Raw genomic sequence first — 10,820 nt, 5'->3', positions numbered from 1 at the left:
AACGAGCTCCATTTTAATCATGACTTGGGAGAATGAGTCTTTTCTTCTTTTCAGTTCAAGATCTCGTCTGTGTGAGTGAGGAAGTTTGTATGTAGATTGATGGAGGAAGTTTCTTCTTTTCAGTGGACTTTAATTCTTTATTCGGACTGGTTTGGAGACAATCCAGTGATGTTAAGCTTGTCAACGTGTCACTTTCTTCTGATAAAAGAATTCATTGGTATGGGTTACTCATATTGACTATTTTACCCCTAACGAAATCGATCATTGACTTCATTATCAAATCTCAAGTAATGGTTAATGTATTATAAAAAAAAAAGTAATGGTTAATTTTTAATGTTGACGTGTTGTTGTGACAATATTGTTACTTTAAATTTTTTAAGGGTATTATGAAATAATCTAGTTGGTATCGATCTTATACGTCGATACTAGTTCATATTTAAAAAGAGTCATATTCAATATAATATATAAAAATTATTATTTTACGAATGTATATTTAAAGAATATATGATTGTATGATTTTATGGTATGAAACTTAATCCTACGTTGACACTAATTCTTCATAAACTTATCTTTATCGTACTTAATCTAAAAACGGATCCTCTTCACACACGAAATGAGAACCCCATGACCATGTACTAATGTTAATTTTTTAATGTTGTGACTTGTGAGGATACTGTGTAATCTAATTGAATTCTTTTAGGGGTAATAATGGAATAATATAATGTTATGATGACATTCATTTACTCACATGGGGGCCAAGACAGAGCAATCCTCTCTGTCACTTCCTTCGTCCACCATTGTCGGCTAATAGAGAAAGAGATGTTTGTTTAATTTTTTTGGAATTTTTGTCATCTGTTAAATAACCAACAATTATTCCGATAACGGAATTAAAGTTCGTGATGGTAGGACTTAGGAGAATTAAACATTCATTCTTATAAAAAAAAAAAAAACTTTTAGCATTGAAGAAGATGTATATATAAATGAATGACCATAGAATGTTTTTATGAAAAATATATCAGTTTAAATACTTTTTAAATTATTTTATACAAATCAATTCTTGGAATAAAGATTGAAAAAATGTGGAAAACACGCTATACAGCTGTAGTTTGAACTTATGAAAAGGAAATTGTTAGTATATAATATTAGGAGATATTTTAGGGAAAATTATAAATATATTTTTTTAAAAATAAGGTAAATATTTTATTGAAAAAAAATAAGATTGTGGACATTTGTAGTCGGATCGGAAATGGGATTTCCGGTCCCAAAAGTTAATCTCCGTAATTAATATTAAGTAAAATCGGGTTTGGGATTTCCGGTCAAAAGGTAAGACCGGGTTTCCCATTCCCGGTCAAAGACTTTGACCGGATATCCCATTCCCGGTCAAACTTAGTCCGTGATTCCGCCGGCCCGATTTGATTAAATCACGATTACGGAAAATCTAGGCCGAGTTAGAAAAATCTAAATCTACCATCGTGTTCGTATCGAAGAAACGAGTCGAACGGTACCAGACTTGAGGTTCGAGGTCGCCGAAAATGCCATGAACGGAGGAGAAAAGAGACGCCGGCCCGATTTGATTAAATCACGATTACGGAAAATCTAGGCCGAGTTAGAAAAATCTAAAGCTACCATCGTGTTCGTATCGAAGAAACGAGTCGAACGGTACCGGACTTGAGGTTCGAGGTCGCCGGAAATGCCTTGAACGGAGGAGAAAAGAGACGATGGGGAGAGAGAGACGACGCTGTCTCGAAGAAGAAGACACGGTCCAAACTGGTTCGGTCCGGTCTGGACCTATCTTTTAAAACCAGTTTTAATGTTAAATTACTAATATACCTTTAATTGATGTTCAAAGACTGTTTTACCTTTCTATTTTTTAAAATAATTACAGAAAAATTAACGCGTCAAATTTTTGGTCAAAGGCTACTTTTGTCATTTCGTACTTTTTAAATCAGACCAGTTCGGTTCATTTAAAACCAGTTCACTTCAGTACAGAACCAATTCTCCCGAACCTAAACTCAGAACCAATCATTTATTTTTAAATTTTCCAAACCTAATATAACCTAAAATATATGTTCCGAACCTACGAAATTTTTACAGTAATTATTCTTAATTATGTAAACCAGATTATGTAAAAATATTATCAAAAACCGGTAATGGCATTACCGGTTTTAAGTAAAACCGGTAATACCAATCCCGTTTTACTTAAAACCGGCAATACCATTACCGGTTTTACTTAAAACTGGAAACGCTACTCCCGGTCTTAGTTAATTAATCACCTCCCTAATCACAATTAGTTGAACCGGAAACGTCGTTTCCGGGACGACTATTGCATGTTCACCTTTCTCCGCTACAGTGTACAAAAGTACTCTACCCGAGAAATTTAGACACATAAAAGTACTGGGAACCAACTCGGATTAACTCGGTTCACTTTGTTACCGAGTAGCCAACTGGGCACCAACTCGTTTGTTTTTCCATATCAAGTAGCCAACTGGGAACCAACTCGGGTTCATTTCACTACCGAGTCAACGGCGACTCGGGTTCACTTCGCCACGGACTAGCTTTTGATTAGCCGAAAAGGATCTTTCTTCCTACACAAGCCACGATCATATCAATTAACACACAACTGATCACACAACCAATTTCAGACTATTTAATCAATTAATTTGTTAATTCCTCTTAAACCCATAAATCATTTTCTCAAAAATTAAATCCCGTAAACGGTGATGAAATCCCAATGGAGGCGATGGCGTGACGTGAGAGAAAAGTTAAGTGTAGTAGTTGCAAAGGGGAGAAGATGATAACATAACTGGGCTAAATAGGCCCATTATTAATTATGGAATTTTGGCCCAAATTTATTATGGGCTTATTAATATAGCCCATTATTTATAAATAAAATTGTACGTTGTACTTGGATTATTGTGGGAGTTTGGGAAAATGTTTCAATTCCTCCAAAAGGAACCGTTAGGAATTTATTCCTACACCGGTTTAGCCTTGCATGAATCACGATAGTCCTACTTCTGCTTTGAACCAAGGACGATCGGTTTTGGAAGTTTGTGTTTTCGAGTCACAGAAACAACCTCTCTACAAAATACAAGGGGATCGTGTTGCGTATTACGACATCCTCCACCATATTCCAAAACGGGAGCCTTAGCATACTAGGGTTTGTCTTTTACTTTCGCAGCATGAAGTTAGCTTGCTATTCAATCCAGGATCGTCCCTATAGTTAACCGAAAAATGTGGTTACCTAAAGTTTCAAAAATAAAATGTTATGCATATACATTAAAAGGGTTCCTAAAAAATGCTATATAAATGTCAAAAAGACTAAAAATATTTAAATACAGGAAATTCCCTAAGAGAGAGAAAATATTATACTTCTAATCTAATATTGTTAAAAAAAAAGTACATGAGACCTTGTTATCCCATTTCGCCTAAGATATCCAAATCGGTTCATACGCCCCTGATTCAATCTAATCCATTTCTTTTTCTTTTTCCTTATTCAAATTCTAAAGTCTTTATGTGGAAGACGCAATCTTTTTGAGCAAATATTGTTCATCATTATGACTGCGCCAGTTTGATCAATATAATTAGTATATATACCATACCTATCTTTTTTGCATGAGTCATCTTTCTGTGATTTCTGTTTTTATTTAAAGACCAAACATTTTATAATTTTGTTTATATATATACACCTTGTAGTACTATTATTTGAGTCGATATTTAACGATTTAGTGCTACTTTCTCCGTTTCTTGATACTTGATGTTTTGAATTTTAATGGTATGTATAATTAATCATTTGTACTACGAGTATTTTTGTGAAAAATAAATTTCTTAACATTCTCTAAATTGAACAAAACATCATATATAGTTTAAGAAATTTTTTTTTGGAAGTAATATAGCTTAAGAGTTAAAATGTTTTCTTTGAAAAAAATACGCTCATTATATCTAATTAATTACACAATACCATTAAAATCAAAACATTATATATTGTGAAACGGATGGAGTACTTACTAACCGAAGATCTAATTTGTTAATTACTCCCTTTTGATATAGTTATATATTCTGTAAAATTTGGCGTGTGCCCTAGCTCATCTGTAAAGTGGTGTGATTCAACTCGAATTTAGGCTTTATTTTTCTAAGTTGAAAGCCACTACTACTCAGTATATATTTACTTCCAGTATCATCTGCTACAGTATTATTATATTCTAAAGCAAATAATAAAAACTTTTACTAAAAGATACTTTTTTTTGAAGCACTACTAAAAGATACTTGTTGGAGAAGCATCAAACAAGAGTATATTATGATGATGCATAAATATGGTCACAAATTATATACTTGATTTCCTACAAATTGCCCACAACCAAAAGCAAAGCCACGCATGCAATTCTTTGTCCAAAAGAAAGAATGTACATATGCCTTCTATATTAAATTATTTTTTTATGTACTCCCAACGTCCAGAAATAAACGTCACAAGTTGATAGTTTGAGAGGATTAAAAAATATAATGATTATTCAAAAAAAAACTTAAAATGTCCTTCGATGAACTATTTTAAATATTTAAATATTATAATAATAATATATTTGACTTTTTAGTGGAAAAAGGCGTAGGATGTAAAATTTATCAAATGTGATATTTAATTAATTCGGATAAATAAAAAATAGTTAGTGTGACATTTATTCTCAGACGGAAAGAGTTTATTCATTCCAAAAAATGTAAATGTACACTTTAATTTTCATAAATTAGAGATCTATATAAGTCATAATGTTTAATGTACCTAAGTTACTCCCCCCACTAATAATAAGTGCTTAATTATGCGAATAATAAAATAATATTAGTAGACTAGATCTTGGACACCAATCAATCTTCTACTTGGAATTAGTTATGTAAAAGTGTCATGGCAAGTGGATTGATTAATTAATCATTGGTGGTCAAAGGAATATTAATAATTATCTCAACACCCATTTGATTAATTGTACTATAAGAATATTCTCAGGGTTAAAACATAAAATAAAAATCAATCAACATTTACTAGTAGTTTTCCCAACTTCTGTTTCAAGATCGATCGATATCTTTGGTTCATAACCATACTTAATTAAGAATATTTAATAGCTTTTAGAATCGGTCCTTCTTTCTTTGTCGATCGTAACATTAGCTAGTTTGATCATCAGATTCCAACTCAATATATATCAAGTCGTGATCATGTGATATTGCGTATATAAAGCTTTACCATTTAGAGAAGAAAATGACATTTTGTGTACGTCTATGCAATTCTATAAACAGAACATTGTTTAGTCACAATATAGATCAATTATAGAAAATTTTAGGTAAATTTAAATTGACTCGTTTCTCGTATATGGAACTATGGAACTATGCATAATAAAGTGATAATGAAAATCGAACATAAAGGTCAGGACGTGACATAATGATTAGGCATTTCCAGGATATGTGTCGACTTTTGAAAGGATAGATGGTAGTTAAGCATAAAAAAATTGAGAATCGAATTAACCTAAGGTTAGATCGATTGATTGCACCCAAAAGAACACGAAAAGAAATAAACTTTGTTATTGAATTTAAATTTAATTAGAATTTAAATTCCATGTATGATATCAGTCAATCATAGCCTATCACATGCAATGCGTATACTTTCATTTAGTGTGATTGATTATGATCAACATTTGAGATATCCTATTATGGATTCAATTAATCGAAAGAAAATGCAAGTTGCATAAATAATTGCATTGATATGAATCAAATCATCATTTTTTTCTCTTTTCTGGATATTGAAATTTGATTGTTTGCATCATTATAGCCTATAAAGCTAGCAAAATAAAGGAGCTAAGCTTTCCATAGCTAGGGTACGTATATCTGTAGCTTAGCTTGCAATTTTATTCAATATTTTTTTTGTTTGTGAAGGAATTTGGATCATCTGTAAAGAAGAATTCCATATCAAACGGCAATTCTTTTTCGTTAATAATAGTAATTAGGTTCTTATTCGTCAATCATTCGAGATCTTCTACATCGTGGTGATCATTCGAAAAGGGGAAAAACACAGTGAGTAAAAATAACATTTAACAATATTTGTAAATTAAGTAGTTTGAGGTCACGAGTAAGAGTTACAAAAACAATCTCTTTATAAATATAAGAAGAATGTTCCTGTATTAATAATGTAAACATATTTTCTTGAAATTTAGTGACTCTAAGAAGCATATATATATATATATATATATTACAAAAATCTATCTTAATATTTAAATTTTGATTGCATATATATCTTTTTTGATATGATTTGTTAGATTCAATCCTTCCACTTCTTAACTATTAGACTATATCGTGGTTGCTCATATATCATAGTGCTTAGATCTTCTTCTTTTATTAATGTTTAAGTGTTTAACTATTTTTAAGGGTTTAATTAACGCAACTTTCTAAAGCTTATATATGTCTCCCAAAGAAATATTAAAAGGAATTATTGTTATAATTATCTAAAAAGAGGTAGAGATGAAATATATATGTGTACGATTATAATGTATCTTAACTAAGGAATCTAATTTCCCATTCAAAAAGGCTATATTCAAGGGATAAGATGCAATACATATGAGATATAGAGAAGAATAAAGATAGAAAGAAAAAGAAAGGGAATGTAATAAATGATGTGATAGTAACTAATGCATGATGATCATTATATGAATCCAAGAAGAATAAAATGTTCTCTTTCCTGTTTATTACATTTATAAATGTATAATACTAGTCAATAATTAAGACAAAATTAGGTATCCTCATTTTTATTTAACGATCTACCATTGATTTATTGACAAGCATATAAACGAGAAACGATTAGGGCATTACTCAATGGTTTAACCATTGGGTAGATTGCATTAGATATACATATAAAAAAAATATTGTCATGGATACAATGCGATGTTTGTTTTTCTTCTTCATCAGAAATCAAACCATAGACGTTTTAATCACCATGATCAACTTGTTCACAGTTTTAGCCAATTCGAAAAGCAACTGTCAAGGAGATCTCTCTCCTAACCTGTTTGATGTAGGGATACGCGATTTAACTTAATGAAAAGTTAGTTGAACCTCAAAAGAAAAAAAGAAAAAAAATGATCAACTCGTTCACTCTTTTAGCCGTCGTTGCCTCTTAATTAATTAAACAAAATAGTATTATATATGTTAAGCATGCATAAAAAATAGATTATGTGATTCCTACGTACACCATAATTTCGATTGATGCGATTATCTTCGGACGATTATCTTAATTTAAAGATCTCCTCTTTATTGTATTGTTAATTGCTTTCAAATAATAAACATAATAATAACTTTCGAGATCCTTAGCTAATTTTTGGCAGTCATTACGTCTCGTACGCAAACCTATCTGGTATATTTCGATGGATAATTACATAAGTGTATTGGCACATGCATGGTCTATATATAGTTTTCCATTAATATCAGGATTTAACTTTTCCCCTATGCTCATGGATCTGTGTAATGAAACATTATAACATTAATGTGATCAACAACTTTTAATGATATTAAAATGACAACGACCATTTAACTACTATGCAACTAAATATTCTCTTGGAACCAATATTAGCTTTTGATCGATTTTCCATATATGATGAAAAGATTTTTACTACAAGAAACTGTATTTTTGGTGTATGAAGTGTCGAATTCGATATAGAGAAATATATGGTATACATTGAAAGTAAATGAAATTAATTAGTTGCTAATTAAGTTCCATGATATTGCATAAGAACACTTTTGTACAAGAAAAATCCAAGCCCTATAGAACAATATTGTGAAATGATCAAGGCACGGCCCAAACCTATCATACATCAAAACTAAAACCAAATCTTTAACTGAAAGCAAATGCCTTATTATAATTAATTAATCTCCCCTCAAGAGAGCTAGATATGCATGATCATAGTATTTTAATTCACATGATATTTAATTATTAGTAGAAACCCTAGGTGTAGCCTTGCAAACCAATGATTTCTTCATCTCCAATGACAGCTTCAACGTTTCAGATAAGTCCACGTCATCACCATCACAAGGGACCCATTTAAAGCTTTGAAGCAACTGAGCGAGCCAAAGTTCAACAGTGACTAATCCCAAAGCCTTACCAGGACAAACCCTCCTGCCTGAACCAAAGGGAGCCAATCTAAGGTCTGAACCCATAATTGCCACGTCATCATACCTCATGAACCTGTCCGGATCGAATTTATCGGGTTCCGGCCAATGCTTTTCGTCGTGGGTTATGGCCCACATGTTGACCATAGCCGTTGTTCCGGCAGGGATGAAATGGTGGCCGATGTTGGTGTCATGAATGGCAAGCCTAGCCCATGATAGGAGAGGCCCCGGTGGATGCATTCTTAGGGTTTCTTTCACTATTGATTTTAGGTAAGGGAGGTTTGGAAGGTCGGAATCGGAGATTGTGCCGCCGCCGCCGCAGATGGCTGCTGCGTCGATCTCTGACTGAGCCTTGGCTTGGATGTCAGGGTGGAGTACCATTCTTGCTATGATCCACTCCAAGAGGATTGCTACTGTGTCAGTTCCTCTAAATATCATTTCCTGTAAGTTAACACAAATACTTAGTTAACCTAAATTATTTATTATGGTTGAAAATGTAATTAATTAAAATCCAAATAATTTTGAGAAGAGAATACATGGATTGAAGAAAAAATATAAATCAGATTCTTGTTTGTAAATTGGATACCTTCAAAGAGAATAACTCCAATAGAAAACATCTAGCTAGCTAGCTACATCACAATTTATATTCTTCTCAAAAACAAATGTTTTTCCTTTTCTTTTTCCATAAAAATCATAAACTTAGGTAACTAAATCAGGAATTACATATATCACAAAGAAAATTCGTACATGTGTTTAGACTTTATGAGTTTTGATTTTTCACTAAAAACTCTTAATTACACTAAGGATTCTAAGGATCAATCAAATTAAGAAAATTTATAAACTAAAGTTAAATATACCGAGTATTAATTATTACTTATGAACAAGATCAGAATGTACTTAGTTAGTTAAACACTTACCCATAAAACAGCAATCATGTCAGAGTTATTCAGCTTGCACTCCTTTTCTAAATCTAGCAAAACATCCACAAAGTCCCCACTAATGGTATTCTTCTTTGCACGATGCTCTTCGATAATCTTTCCGACGAAAATATTCACTTTATCCGCCAATTTTCGACATCTCTTCCTCACTCCTTGAACATCTAACCAAGCAAGAAACGGAAAATGATCGCTCCAATTGAAAATCCCTAGCAATTCATATCCTTCATTTACCAAGGCCATGAGTTCGAGTCCCCACGGATGGTCAAAGTCGTAGATTTTCCCAAAAACACTCATCATCATATTATTTAACGACCCTAAATGCAAAATCTTCCTTAACCTAACTTCACCACGTGCTTCCATTGAAGTTTTTACTTGATCAACCATGTTAAGCCCGATATTTCTCCGAAACGCACCGAAAGTACCGATTTTTTTAGGGCTAAACATGTGTGTCGCCGATATTCTTCTCAAATCTCGCCAATAATCGCCAAATGGAGCAAAACCCATCGCCCTATGAAACATTAGCTCGTAAGCCGACTCTTTGATCGGTCTATCGGCGAAAGATGAGCTATTTAATAGCTCTTTGGCGGTTTCCGGCTCAGATGAGATGATAAACCGAGTGAAACCGATAGAGAATGCCATTAAGGACTTGGCTTAAGTTGACTCGGCCAGTTTGGCGAGGACTCTGTGAGTTAACGAGCCAGTGAAGGCGAAGACTATCCCTAGAACCGGTAATCCTGAAGGTCCCGGAATTGATATTCCGGCTTTCGGAGAACTGAACCGCCGGTTTTTGTATAGAGCCCATGCGAGTCCTCCCGGAGGAGCTAAAACCGAAACGAGGAGGAGGAAAAGAGTGAGATTGACAAATGAGGCGAAGCCACTTGTCGAAATGAAAGTGATTAGGTAATCTTCAGGTGACATGTTTTTGGAGATAGAAAGTCGATGGCAATTAGTTTTAGGTTAGAAGAGATTAATTGTGTTTTGTTTGAGATGGAAAAAGATTGTTGAGAGATATGAGAATTTATAGAGAATTCTCTGGAGAACTAATTAATTAATTAATTAAAAGTTCATAAGTATTATGGATGCATGGTGACTGTTCATTTAGCATATGATGATGATCTAGGGGAATGTATTCGGCGGAATTATAATTAATTGTTGTGATGTACGTAATTTCGTAAATTAGTATATATCAATATAATATGTTAAAATAGAGTTTTAAAATTAAAACATCATGAAACTTCCCACTAATTTCTCATCGTTGATAATGAAAAGTTTTATTTTTATTATTAAATATTTAATTTTTTTCCATAAATTAAACAACTATCCTAAAAATAGTAATTAGGAAAGGTTGTGTTGTTTCACTGAAAGAAATCATATATCTTTTGATATGAAATACTCTTCTTCCCTTTCTTAATCAGATAGATTTATTTTATGGGTAAATGTGAAGTGAGAAAGATTTGGAGTAGATTATATAAATCTTTTTAATTATGAAAATTATATATACTTCTTAATTAAGACGATGATGTAATATTTAGTCGAACAGAAAAAAAAATATTTATGAAATCAACGAGGTCAAAATATCATGTGGATCGAATATGGTGGATTACAAAATTATATGTATTTTATTTTTTGTAAGTATTTTTCTTTTCGATCTAATTTTAACTACAATCTCTCATGACATGTCAAAATTAGATAAAATATTTCCAATTACTTTTTTTTTCTTCTTCAAATATTTTATTTTTCATCTAGGATTTTCCA

General features: G+C 32.2%; 1 pseudogene; it reads right to left on the bottom strand.

Annotated features, from left to right (window-relative positions):
- Positions 1 to 7,944: 7,944 nt before the first annotated feature.
- Positions 7,945 to 9,983, bottom strand: LOC139883980 (cytochrome P450 78A5-like; annotated as a pseudogene).
- Between the last annotated feature and the right edge of the window lie 837 nt (positions 9,984 to 10,820).

The sequence above is a fragment of the Rutidosis leptorrhynchoides genome, unplaced genomic scaffold, assembly GCF_046630445.1.
Source record: "Rutidosis leptorrhynchoides isolate AG116_Rl617_1_P2 unplaced genomic scaffold, CSIRO_AGI_Rlap_v1 contig485, whole genome shotgun sequence".
Taxonomy (NCBI): domain Eukaryota; kingdom Viridiplantae; phylum Streptophyta; class Magnoliopsida; order Asterales; family Asteraceae; genus Rutidosis; species Rutidosis leptorrhynchoides.
Note: the sequence above shows the minus strand (reverse complement) of the source record. Positions and strands in the feature narration are given on the sequence as shown.